The sequence below is a fragment of the Parasteatoda tepidariorum genome, chromosome 4 (assembly GCF_982258835.1).
Source record: "Parasteatoda tepidariorum strain Cologne lab strain chromosome 4, Ptep-v5.0, whole genome shotgun sequence".
Lineage (NCBI taxonomy): Eukaryota > Metazoa > Arthropoda > Arachnida > Araneae > Theridiidae > Parasteatoda > Parasteatoda tepidariorum.
In genome coordinates, this window is record NC_141758.1 from 116,403,053 (window position 1) to 116,417,412 (window position 14,360).

General features: G+C 26.8%; 1 protein-coding gene and 1 long non-coding RNA gene across 2 annotated transcripts in view; one reads left to right on the forward strand and one right to left on the reverse strand.

Moving 5' to 3' along the window:
* LOC147812596 (pre-mRNA 3' end processing protein WDR33-like) overlaps nt 1–14,360 on the forward strand; it is a 612,260-nt gene that overhangs the window by 576,505 nt on the left and 21,395 nt on the right. The gene's annotated exons all lie outside the window — the stretch shown is intronic.
* Nucleotides 234–14,076, reverse strand: LOC147812609 (uncharacterized). The gene is made up of 3 exons (XR_015433460.1): nt 11,235–14,076; nt 6,569–6,646; nt 234–825 (listed from the first exon to the last, which is right to left on the reverse strand). It is a non-coding gene; the product is annotated as an uncharacterized LOC147812609 (long non-coding RNA).

Consider the following 14,360-nt stretch of genomic DNA (forward strand, 5'->3'; position numbering starts at 1 on the left):
ATTAAAATCTTTTAGATTTAATAATAATATAACTAATAATAATATAAAACTGCAATAAATCTTAAATAAAATATTATTATCATTCAAAAATTTTTTTTTGTAAAAAAATGCCTTTACAATTTAGGAAATTTTCTGCAAAGTTCATGACGTATGAGCATTTTCAGGGAAATGACACAAATATTATTAAAATATCTGAAGCAGAATAGTTATATAAATGTAAAAAGCAAACTGGAATTGTAAATAGAAAATTGTAATTAGAGAGGATGAAAAATAAGGTTAAATAAACAATAATAATAACAATAAGACCCAGTTTAAAATCAGGAAAATACCATAAAATGGATTAAATTAAAATCAAACAAACCTCTACATGACAAAAATTTACATTAAATACAATTATATTTACATCAACCAACACTGAGCAGGGTGGTCACTTAAATCCAGTTTCAAATTTCCCTAATTTTTTTCAGGTTTTTCCATGTAAACATATTAAAATTTCCAGGTCGTCAAGTTTTTTTCTCATAAAGTGTAGGATAGGTACAAGAAAAGTCTCCATATTATGAAATATTTTTCTTTTTATTCATTTTTTTTTAATATTTCCAATGGCAAGACAAAAATAAAAATAAATGAACAGGAACAAAAGTAAAGATGACACAACAATAAATTGACCGAAGTTAATGCCTCATAAGTTCTCTGGCCTTCCAATAAAGTCCAGTCTCGGAGTCGCCCCTAACGACTGCACAGTGGCGGATGTGGTGTGGATAGGGATATTAGAGTTACAGAGGGGGCAGTAAGGGCTTGAGAAGATCCGAATACGGTGAAGGTGATCTGCAAGACAATCATGTCCGGTTACTATTTTATTTAAGTAAGATATTGTTTCTTATAATTTGTAACTTAGTAAGATATTGTTCTTTTATTTTTAATGTTTGGATAAATTTTTAAAAAATTAAGACAGATGTGGAGGAAATATCTTTAACTAGTAGAATACATTGTTTTTAGAGAATAAAAAAATGTTTTAATATGATACATTAAGTAGTTTTTTCACAAAGTGTACCAAATGTGAAATAAAGAGTGACCAAAAAAAAAAAAAAAAACCTTGAATAAGTATTGTTTCATATATTTTCATTAAGCAAAAGAAAAGGATTCTAAGCAATTATATCCCAAAATTTTTTATTTTTACAGTGGCTTCCAAAAGTGTTTGCACACTTATGACTTTTATTGAAATAGGGCTCTTTTCATTAATTAAAATGAATATTTCAGAATGGGTATTTAATAATAAGATGTATAATCTATTCTTGGCAAAACTTCATAGAATATTTTAAAAACAAAGCAAAAGTTTATTTTTAAGAAATCAATAAAAAAATAACAAAAATTTTACTTTACAATCATTGTACACTTAAATGCTTTCGGATTTCAGAATTAAAATTAGTGTCTATTACTTTAATTTTTTTTATTTAATTATTTTCACTTAATTTTTATTTATTTATTTATTTGCAATTTAGTATCAAACTTTTGTTAGCAAAATTATATTTTAACTAGGAGGCTCTGCCTTCTGCTCGCTAACCCCCGAGAATTGTTAAGCAATCCTACGTGGTTCACGCCGTGAACCATGGCTCGCTGAACTCGCTCACCAATGAACACAATGTTCTAGCACAAAGACATATTATATTATCATCAAAGACATAGTATTTTATCACCAAAGACATAGTATTGTACTTATGTAGAAGAATTCTATCAATGTTCTTATTGGCTTTTAAAAAAGTATATTAGCTATTTAGATTGTACATGGTGATAAAATCAAAATATTAGCTAAATGAGAAACATATTAGCAAAATAAATTATCAAATATTGCAGTTACTCACCTAAATTCAACTAAATGTGTATAATATATTAGTTAATGCTAGAAATTCTGAAAGTTTTAGAAAAAAATTTATTATTTAAAAATATAAACTTTAAACCCTAACTTTTCCTTGTGAGATAATAACCCTCAAAAAGTCTTTCATTTTCAAGAACACAAAAATTTGTTTTATTGCCAAATGAAATATTTTTTGGTGATCAGCATTATTGAAATCAATTTCTATATTAATTAACATTTGTGATAAAGTACATAACATTTTAGAACAAAATAAGGATGTATTACATACAATAAATTAAAATGCATAGCTGTTAGCATTACCCGAGAAGTACCACGTGGAGGTCGCCATGCTGCATTTCTAATCGGGGAGTTTTGATTTTGGCAGTTCCCCTTGCCTACTGCCAATAGAAGTTTCAATTAAATTTTTTCCAAAAAACATTTTTTTCTGCAAAGCTCTAAGAAATTAACACTAAGCATTTAGAATTTCTTTGAAAACACAATTATAGATTTGGCATCTTGGAACAATTACTGAAAGGCTGTCAAATGACTTAACTCTTGACAGGCCAACATAAAGTTGTCCATGACTAAAAACTTGTTCAGTCAATACTATACTGATTTTATCAAAACTCTGACCTTGTGACTTATTTATAGTCATGGAGAAGGCCAGCCTAATTAATTCCTAATTGAGTTTAAATTAAATATTATTATGTTTTTAGGGCATGAATCTGAATTGAACAACCTGATAATGCTCACTCTGGTTATTGCTTCCGTTTTTAAAAGCGCTATATGTTGAGCCACCTCATGTGACAGTTGCCATGTGACATTTTTAGCAGCAATCATTGGTCGATTTTCTAACGTTGCCATTCGAGGAGTTGTAATGAGGCTTTTTTTGGTGCTGTGTAAGAGAAATATCCGTTTTTAAAAGCGTTATATGTTGAGCCACCTCATGTGACAGTTGCCATGTGACATTTTTAGCAGCAATCATTAGTCGATTTTCTAACGTTGCCATTCGTGGAGTTGTAATGAGACTTTTTTTTGGTGCCGTGTAAGAGAAATATATATATAGATTTTTGCTGGCTAACTCCATAATATTATCTTCTATCATTTATAAGTGGCTCGTAGTCATAATTATACAACAGACAACATTTGAAAGATGATTATTTGTCATCATAAGGGGTAATTCAGTAATGAATATTGCTAAATTTGTCTATTTTGTCCCATTCCATTATGCAACATGAGGTAAAATGCTTCATATCAGCGTGATCTGAGATTAAAATTATAAAATTTGCGAATAAATTCATAATTTCCAATTTGAAAGTTGTAAAAATTTCTGCAAAATTTAATAAAAATATTCTGCTTAAATTTCATTTTCGATGAGGCTTTACTTTGCAAAATCAATGATAAATAGATCCCTAATGTAGTAATAATGTTTAATCGGTTAATGGAAACAAACTTAATACATTGGGTTTTGATGTGCATTATGAAGCAGAAAAATTAGGAACTTTATCCAAAATAGTTGGAACAGTTAAGCATGGTGGTGTCTTTGTATGTTGGTGCATATCACAGGGATAAGGTAATTAGTCATTAATTGATGGCATAATGAATTAACCTGTTTATTTAAATATTTTAAGATACAATTTACAATTATCAGCCAAAAATTTGGTTGTTGGAAACTTTGCTTTATATTAAAATTGCTACTGGTAAATTTAATTGGTAAATATTCTAATTATACTAAAAATTAGAATATTTACCAATAAGCAGAGTTTTTTTTAAAGTGTACGACGACTTTCTTAAAAATAAACTTTTGCTTTGTTTTTAAAATATTCTATGCAGTTTTGCCAAGAATAGAGTATATTTTTTATTGATATATCCATTCTGAAATATTCATTTTAATTAATATACAAAGTCCTATTTCATTGAAAGTCATTAGTGTATGAACTTTTTTAAGAGACACTATATTTATATTTCAATATAAAGCTATTTTGTACTTTATATTATTTAAACAGAGCTCTTTATAAAATTCATTGATCCTATTTTATTTAAACCAATATCTAAAGTATACCTAAAGTAAAGTAAACCAATACCTAAAGTACCAATGAATAAATAATGTAGTTTGTTAGGAATTAGCATTATTCTATGAGATAGTCAGAATACAAAAATGAATGTAGTAAATGCAGAATTGTCAAATTTCTTCTTGCGCACTCTATAAGAAAACTCGATAAAATTCTTTAAATCTTATTCATTTTGCTTTCTTAGTTGAAATAAAAATATTTAAAGAATTCCAATCTAACCACATAGTTTTTTAGTTTAAATTAGTCAATTGTTTTTACAACTAGAAACCTGTCCTTGTACAGTACAGAAAAAAAAACAAAGTTTTGTTTTCCTTCTTTCCAAGAAAGACACACATAGAGCCCATGCAGAATATTCGCCGAATGCGATAAAATTGTAAATTCAGCGAAAGAAATAGAGTTTTCGCGAACAATTTTTCCATAGTTAAGAAAAATATATATTCCCATTGATCATGAAAATTACATCAATATGATTTTTTTTTAATAAATCTTGTTTATTTTATTCGATTACAGTAATTTTTTATGGATATGTCATATAACAATTAGAATTATATTAAGTCCAGATAATTTAAGCAACAAAAAAGCAAAGGAAAAAAAATTCAGATCACGTGTCTGTTGCTGCATTACGCGATATCATGCAACAGAACTCTTTCCTTTGATTAACACTTTTTATATTTGAACCTTTAATAAATGTTTGGATAATTTATTGGCTAGTAATTTGGAGTGTTTAGTGTGGGGCCTGCACATGAATAAAAACTTTTGAGATTTTACTTTAATACATCATTTAACATATTTCTTATACATTTTTCAGTCTTTGCCAGCTTTTTAAGGTAAAAGGAGAAACAGTTTCAAAAATATCTCTAGATTGCAAACAACACTTACAAACGTTTAACATTTTAATTACTACACATTTCGTATTTTGAAGCAAAAATAGAATATTTACCATATTACTTCAAAATAGCGCGAAAACTAAGCAAAATTCTTCCCAATTTTCTCATTTCCTAGGTTTTCTGGATACCGGATAAATGGTTATCTACTGTAGTTGGTACTTAAAAGAACCTTTCTATAATTAAAATATGAAATAGGAGGCTAAAATGAAATTGAGAAAATTAGAAGAAATGCAACAATTGAAACGATTCATTGTCAAACATTGCTGTTAGTGATTGCAAGAAAATGTGTGATTGATCGGCTTTGCCGAGAAATAATCCACTGATTTCATTGGCTGAGTGCACAAAAGCTAGTGCTATATAAAATCTTTTGTTATTATAACCAACCTTTGTTGTATAACCAAGTAATTTTTGGAGAATTTTATTACGCTAAAAGTAAAAAATTTTGTCAAAAAAAAAAAAAAAATAAAGAAAAAAAAACTATCCCAATAGCATTGAAACAAACTAGAACAATAAATGGATTCAGCCCACAGACTAAAAGGGGAAAAAATCCACTTTTATTATCAGAAGCAAATATCCTAACCTCTTCCCCCACATCTTTGTCCATTCTGAACTATACAGTCCCATCTTCTCCAAAGAGGTCAAAGGTTTATTCACTCATTTAGCTACCATGGGAGTTTAATGTGGTACTGTAGTTTAACAGGGTTATAATGAAGCAAATTTTGATGCAAGTAAGGTATTGCTAAGTTGATGATATTTCAACTGTTTGGCAATAAGTGTCCATCTAAAAAAAAGGGGGGTTAAACGGATGGTAAAATAATTTGAATTAAGAAAAAAAATTCCTGCTTTTCTTCAAAATCCCCTGATCTTTCTAGGCTTTTATCCAAATTTCCCTGATTTTCTCTAGTACAAAAAAAATCCCTGATAATTCCAGGTTTTCCAGGAGGGTAGCCACCCTGATATAGCAATATAAAAGTATGAAAGAATTGTTCAAATATTTTATGCAACATAAAATAAGAAATTTTTTTTTCGTTGCATGAAATATATAACAGGGTGCATAGTCAAATCTTTCAATAAAAAATAAGCACCTTTTAAGTACTTTTTAAGCACTAAAAGAATATTTTTAAGCACTATATACATTAATAAAATGCAAAATAGCTTTCAGAGACTTTACATGATCATTATAAAATAACTAAGTTTCTGATTTTAAAAAAAACTCTTTTTCTTTCTTGATTATATAAACCACATAAAAAGATGAAGAGTATTCGCATTGCTTGAAATACAGCAAAACAAAAGTATCGAAGAATCATTAAAAAATTTCATGCAATGGAAAATTAGAAAATTGCACTCAAGCATTATTATGAAATTAAATCTAAACAATTATGTTTTGTGGTATTAGTGCTTTAGACAAAAATGTTACAAAACAGAATATAGCCACTATGAAGCATTTGTTTATGATAGACTATAATTCAACTCTCATAGCACAATAATTGAATAGCCTCAATAAAAAAAATCATTAGAGATTTAATTCTAACATAAAACTTAATTTGAAAAGTTTGCTTCTGAGATTGAGTTTTGTTATCACTCATTGCAAAATCAAAAGTTAGCTGCTCCATAAATTTTTAATATAACTTTCACATGTTTATAGTATGAGGCATTAAGAAATAAATACATTCATAAACAACTACTATGATAAAACAACCAAGAAATAAAAACATATACACATAAAATGTGCAATTAGAAAACAATTTAAATGTTACCTGCAATAAGATTTTGTTGTTCTTCATGGCAAGACATCTTGTATTGTTTCAAAAATTTAGTTTGGAATTTTACCAAACCTAAAAGAAAAATAAAATTTAAACATTTATTTTTTTAATGTAATTTTAAAAAAAAATTTAATGAATCATAAATTAATTTAAATTTTATACTAGTTTTAAATAAGTATAACTTAATAGAGCTTAAAATAATTTAAAATTAACATACATATATATAGAAGAAATATTGTTGTTTCAAGTTTCTAGATTCAGTAAGAAATAAATTATGCTTCTTTCAACCTAAGTGGAAAAAACAGTTTTTAATTGCAATGAAGTTCAAATAATAGTATTAATTTCCAAGCTGTTTAATACATCATTATAATAAAAAAGCAACACTTAGGAATAAAAATAAATTTAATGCCTTTCTAAAGAAAATATAATTATTGTAGAGCTTTAATATTTTACTTACATGTTAGAAATGAAATATAAATTTTTCTATTTTTTAAAAAGGCAGTTATTATTATATTTAAACAGTTTATGCCATAAACTGTTAAAATATCATAATCAGTTTTTTAATGCTTTTCAATTAACAAATCACATACTAAAGATTGTGTACTACTGCAAATAACAAAATTTATTCACAATTACAAATAACATACTTATTTTTGTTCATTGAAAGTTGTTTAGTATGTGACTAAATCTAAATGATTCATGTATTTTAAAATTCTGTACAAAACTAAAATAAATAAATTGAAAATAGTTATTTTATTTATTTATTTCCTCCAGTTTCTCAGTTTTTTTCGTTTCATAAAAGTTTTTCCCACTTTCTTTCAGTGAAAGGCTGTTTCTGGACAAAATGAATGGGACACAAATTTAAAAGTCAACATAAAAACATAGCTCCCAACATGGATAGAAAAAAATCCAGTAGATTTTACAAAATAATACAAATTTCATGATAATTGTTGCATAATGAACTATACACATAGTTAATTTTAGGAATTTTTATGGTCATCAAAATAGAAAAAAACTGTAATACTTTACAGTTATGATTTTATATTAAATGAATATTTATTCTGTTTACTCATAATTTTTAATAGTGACAGGCATCAAAGATAGTTAAAAGACTTTTTAATTAATTTAAAAAAGGGATTTCAGCATAAATAAAAAAAACTGAACATTTTAGAGCAAAAAAAAAAGTCTTAAACTGATTTCTATAAATGAGACTCGCTTTATTATGTGTCTATTCAATATCTGTTCAAATTAAATATCTGTGTAAAAATGCTATTTTAATAGGGATTTTTTCATGAAGCTCCTTGTTTAATTGAATTGCTTGTCAATTGGCTGTTAGAAGATACAACAAATGTAATTCATTACAGAATTAATACTTTTAATACATTATTTTGTTCCTTCAGTCAAATTACCAGTGGGCAATGTTCAATTTATAATATCAGGTAATTTGTTAAGTACTTCTTTTCTGATTGCTTCAAGATTTTAAAATAAATACTTTTTTTAACTTTATAATTGCAGTTTAATCTTGTTGCAATAAACGGCCAAAATATATACTTGGTCAAGTTGAGTACCACTGCCCAGTATGTCCTACATCAATATTTTTTTAAGGTCAAGTGCCCATGATGCATTGAACCGGTAATCCGAACACTGATGTTTCTCCTAATACATTCTTAGAAGATATTAAAATATCGAATAAATATAATAATATCAACAAATAAATTTTTATCAAATCGGATATAACAAATGTTTCGGACATTCACCAAAGTGACTATGTGATTGTTGACATTCACCAGTGAAAGTTGACATTCTCTTGATTTCAATAATTCACGGTAACATATATATTATAGGTATTTTTATTTAAATGAACAACATACAGTCCCTGCCCAAATTATTAGATGAACTAAAAGATTCTATGTTAAATCTTAATTATCAGGTGAAACTAGACAGTTCCATTGTTTTTACGCGCCTGAAACCGGTTTGCACTTGTTTACGTTAGTCTATCAATTGCTTAAATTAGACGGTATGTACTATAAATTTGACGATGGGATAAAAGAAACGATATATTATATAAATATAGGGAATATTTATTACATCAAGCATTATATTAGTATGTTATAATAATTAGATCAAATATTAGACGCACTGTAGTGTTTTAATTATGACATGATTTGTACAAGTTTATAGGCGATACTCTTATATTTAAACATCAGTAAAAAGTAAGCAACTATTTATTGGTTATGACAAATAATAATATCATTTAAAGAAAGGTAATTTAGCTGAGAGTATTTCATTAAAAGATTAAAAAATATATGTATAAAAAAAAAACTCAACAGAAAGTAGTTAGTGGATTGACAAAAATTTTAAATGTTACATAGTTAAACAATTGCAGATTTTTACAATTTAAAAACCTCTCATTATTGTCTTTAAAAAAAGTTCATTTAAGTAAAAACTGCTATTGTGTTGATATTACACATTGCAAAAATGAACAATATTTATTTGAAAACAACTATAATAATTTTTATTTTCTTTTAAGATTTATAACAACAGCTGGTTCAGTTAAGTTTACATGGTGAATATGAAGTATTATCAGATTTGTAAATGACACATATCTTTATATTCTGTAAGATAAAATAATTTTCTGAATATAATTCTAAAGAAATGATAAAATCTTTCGAAAATTTCGGCAGAAAAGCAAAACTTTTTATTTTCGAAAGGAAAAATACTTCTGCAAGAACTCAGTAATGCTCTGCAACAATGTCGCCACAATTCTGGCTCACTACACTGCTTCATTCAAAAAACAGCAGAAAGAAAAAGTAGTGACTAACTTTAGTTTTGCACTGCTACTTATAGCATGCTACATCTGATTACTGGCTTATAGGTATATAATTGAAAAAAAATTAAAGAGGTTCCCCTCTTCTCGCTTTGCCTATTAACTCATAGCAAAAGGAGAAGAAAAGTTATTCCTATTTTCATGCCCGTTTTGCATTAATCCTATTAAATATTATATAAATTGTCACAAGAATTGTGGTAATAAGTAATAGGATTATATAACAAATATTATCTCATAAGTAATTTTTCAGCTTTAAAACATGACTATTTCATGAATGACAAATGTAAACAAAGAAAAAAGTACTTTTACACAAATACTTTTCACCAGTAAATTCAAGACACAAGATACAATCGATAACAAATTAAAATATTTCGTAAATACTGCTTTATGGGTGAAAAAAGCATCAAATATAAGGCTACATAATAATTTAGAGCAATTTTTAAAACATAATTTATACATCATATCATTAATAGATCTTCAGAAAGTGTATCATCAGTAAAATGTTTAAATTATCTTGGAAAAACTGAATTATCTTTGGAATCTTACAAGTTTAAATTGAATAACATTTCAGTATTGCATACAGTCACAATGAATATAAATAAAAAAACAAAGCTGAGCATAGAAACTGAAACTAAATTGACAAACACTTACAACTTACAAAAAACTAATAAAGGAATTAATTTACTAATAAGCCAGTGTTTTCATCGCAGAAAAAAAATGGGTGAGAATTTCTCACCCTTTCTCAAAAACAGGGTGAGATTTCAAAAAGTTAAGTGAGATATCTAAAAACTAAAAAAAAAAAAAAAAACACTAAGAGACTTGGAAAAAAAATAATTTCTTTAATTATAATACATTTTTAACATCTTCTAATTTTTAAAGCATTGAATATTTTTTTTGCATCATCATATGGAAAATGTTCTACATCTGCTTTTATATCAGCTATTCTCATTAGGTTGCTCAAAGGCGTGTTTGTTTCATTTTGATCGTTTCTACCCACATTTGTTTCATTTTCATTTATCCGTTTCGGAGTAGAAGATATTGCCTTTACAAGGTATTTGTCCATCTTACAATAATGAGCAAAAAATTTGAACTTCTTACATGGAGAAACCTTACCTACGGTAAACACATGGTTGCAGAGAAATGCGTTCTGAAGGAGGTTCCGTGGTTCATAGGGATGGTGTTCTGTTGTTCTTAAAGGTTCTGAACAATACTGGTAAATAGGGAAGCTAGATAATGGGGCAGATGTTGAAAATAATGAAAGATCCAGGAAGAAAAGTGAAACAGATTTCATTCTAAATGGCGCAATGAGAAATTTTTTTCAAAATGCAAGAAATTCGCGAATTTTGAAATTGCTTTATAGAATGCGCGTATTTCTCGCGGTAATCATTTTTTAATGCGAGAAAAGAAAAAAAATATGTGAGATTCTCGCGTTCTCGCGCTGTAGTGAAAACACTGAATAAGCAAACTTTTTAAAATCTAAATTGCTTGCACCTGACTTTAATCTTTATCGATCTATGAAATTAAAATTTTATTTGAATAGTTTTGACACATTTTGAAAGTTGAATGACTGAAAAATTTCAACAATAGGGTTATTTTTTCAACATACTCAGAAATATATAAATTAAAAATAGAATATTAGATAAAATTAAAAAAGAACAGAATATCCAGTCTCATATCTGAATAACATGATTGGCTATTTTAAACATTAGGCCGAAAATTAAATACAATTAAAGCTTTTGATTCTTGCTTGTAATTTCTTTTGCTTTATGTGCAAGCATGAAAAATAGTAAATTTATATCATAAAAGTAGACTATTTAAGAAGGTAAAAAATACCTCTGTTCTAGGCAAAATATCAGGATCAGCTTCGATTCTTGCAATAATTTCACACATGATAATACCAAAGGAAAATACATCAGCCTAAAATAAAATGTCTTTTAAAATCTAATTTATACTTTCATTTATTAAACAAAAAAGATGGTACACTGTTATCTTTTATGTAAGAGACAAATTTGAAATCGAAAATTTAAAAATAAAATTACATCCTATTTTTAACAACTACTAATGAAACAAAATTTTCTTAGAATATTTAAGGAAATTATGTTATTAGAAAATTTTGTTACCATTTTTCAAAAGAAGTTTAATTTTTATTTAAAAGCAAAACAGTAATGTCAGTTTATTGTCATAATAATAATAATAAAATAGACTACACTTTATTTATTTACACACTAAACTTTATTGCTATTCACAGGCAAACCAACAGGAAATTTATCTTTCAAAGGATATAAATGTTGCTAAAAATCACATGCATTGACGACACATTTGTCACCTAGAAATATGCTCGGAAATTGCAGAATAGTAATGAAAAAAAATTTTTTGCATTCAATTCCATGCATTTAAAAAAAACTTTGCAGCACAAATTTTATTGTTCAATGTGTAATACGGAATTTAAAATGTGTGGTATTCAAATGGAATAAGAGAACGTGTCTGGTACAAAAAATTTTACAATTAAATGATGAAAACATGTTATTTTACATGTTGTGCTGTGCTTTGCATTCATGTACTGACCTTGAACCTTTACCATGTACAAACTTAGACCTTTTTATTCATGAATTATTAATAAATAAAATAATATTTTTTGTTCCTTCAGAATTGACTTTAAAATCCCATAATTTAGTTATTTAAAACTTTACAATTTTTAATCTAGTATTCTGTTAGGTCTTACTTTCTCTATTTTCCATCATTAAATTTTTTTAAAAAAACTTAATGAATACCTAGGTGATCCTATTGGGCCATTAAACTTTCATTGCTGGTGTGAACCCTAAATATCTGATACTCTTCTTTCTTAACTACCATACCACATAATTACTTTTTATTCATGACAGGTTTAACATGCACCTTGCTCCAAAAACAATCAAGTTGCTCAATTTGTCACCAAGTTGTTCAATTCGTCAAACTCCCAGCAGAACTCGAACCTGTGCCAACAAAACACTTCCCTGTCTTAACCTTTTTTTTTTCTAAATAGGCAAGTGAAGGCACAGAGAAGCACTTAAAATAGAACTTTGGAAACAGGCTCATCTATAAATTTTATTTTTTCACGTTGTACAGTTGAAGAGCTTGGGAGAATATAGTAAGCCAAATTAGAGTTTTTGGAAGAATGCAACAAGAGTGATTTCTGAATAGACAACAAGATATTTATATGAATTGTGCTCTTATTTAAAAGAAATATCAGAAATTCTGGAAATAATACTAAAGAACAGTTACATAGAAAAATATCTTCAGAAAAAGTGGGGCTTTTCACTATACTGTCTGAAATCATTTAATTGTTTATGCTCATGCCATAGTTTTTGAAATAAAAAAAATAAAAAAAGAACTGTATAAAATTACACATTTTTAGCTCTCCATTTGAATATTTCAACTTTTCTTTGAGACTTGAATATATGATTCAGTAACTGAGAAAGGATTACAACAACATAAAAACTAAGCATCATAAAAATTTATAATTAATCATAGCTCAAGAAAAAATGCACTATAAGGTGAACCAACAATTAGTAAAAGTTGACTACGATCCCTAAAATAAACAAATAATGTCTTAATACCTTAATAACCTCTTAATATCTAAATGAACAAATAACATCATAATATTTTAGAAAAAACAATTAAGCTTACTCAGTTATAAAAAGCATTTAAATTTATAATTCAACAGAAAAAGTCTCAAAATAAGGACAAAAGAAGTTTAAATACTTAAATAATTTAGACTTTGTTAAAAAGATATTTACACTTTCATTAAAAAAATATATACATATTAAGCTTACATTGAATTATTCAAGTGCTTTTAAAACTGCTATATATTTTTGAGACAATTCCAAATTTTAAAAAAAGAGAAAAATCAGATCTTTTTTCCTTTATAGACACTTTACGGTTATGCTGCAACAGTTATTGCACAACATAGAAGTTTGTGTCACAAATCCTTTCACAACTACAGAATTTTCATAGTTACAGAAAATATTTTTAATGGTAGCAAATGTAAAGTATTAATATTTTAATTAACTAAATTTAAAATAAAATTGTTCACCACTACATGCAAATGATTTAAATTAATGTATGAAAAGTCTGATACACAAAAGCTCATAAGTTTGGATTAACATTTAACAAAAATTCTATTTGTTTTAAAATTTCTGCTTTAGTTTACTACCACTAGGATAAATATAGCATTCATGATTGCCAAGCACACTACAGGATAAAAGAGGCCTACTAAAATGACCATCCTTCATTCATATTTTTAAATTTTAATATTACAATAAAGCATTTTTTTTTAAGGTACCGAAGTAAATTGATATATTTACTTCGGTCAATTGATAATTGTAATATATCAATTTCCAAAGCAAATTGATATATTTACTTCGGAAAATCAAATAACTTAAATTTAATATTTCATCAGAACACTAATTTTGACAATGCAATAGCCATTGTTAAGTTGACATTTAATGTTATCGATGTAGAAAAAATATAGAAATAAGTTTAAAATAATCATACCATTACTTAATAATTTGAGTACACAAATATATACAATTTTTTCCACACACATAGACAATTAAGAAGAAAAAAAATTGAAGGGGGAAAAATTGTATTTTAGAGTTTAGGAAGCCTTTTTTCTGAAGATCTCTGAAGAAGAAGAGTTTCTGAAATCCAAGGCAAATATTTAGAGATTACATGAAAAAAAAGAAGAAAAAGTCAAAGTACAGAAAAAAACAACAACATATAACCAATATTTTATGTTTTTCAGTCATATAAACAAATTATTTTAACATAGCATATATTAAGAATAAACTGGTACTGTAATTAAATTACGGATAAATGTGATACAGATAAAATATGCTTTAATAAAAATAAAAAAAAAATTATCGCCATCTGTTGATACTTTCATCAGTGTTATCTACCAATTAAAAAGTGCTAACATCA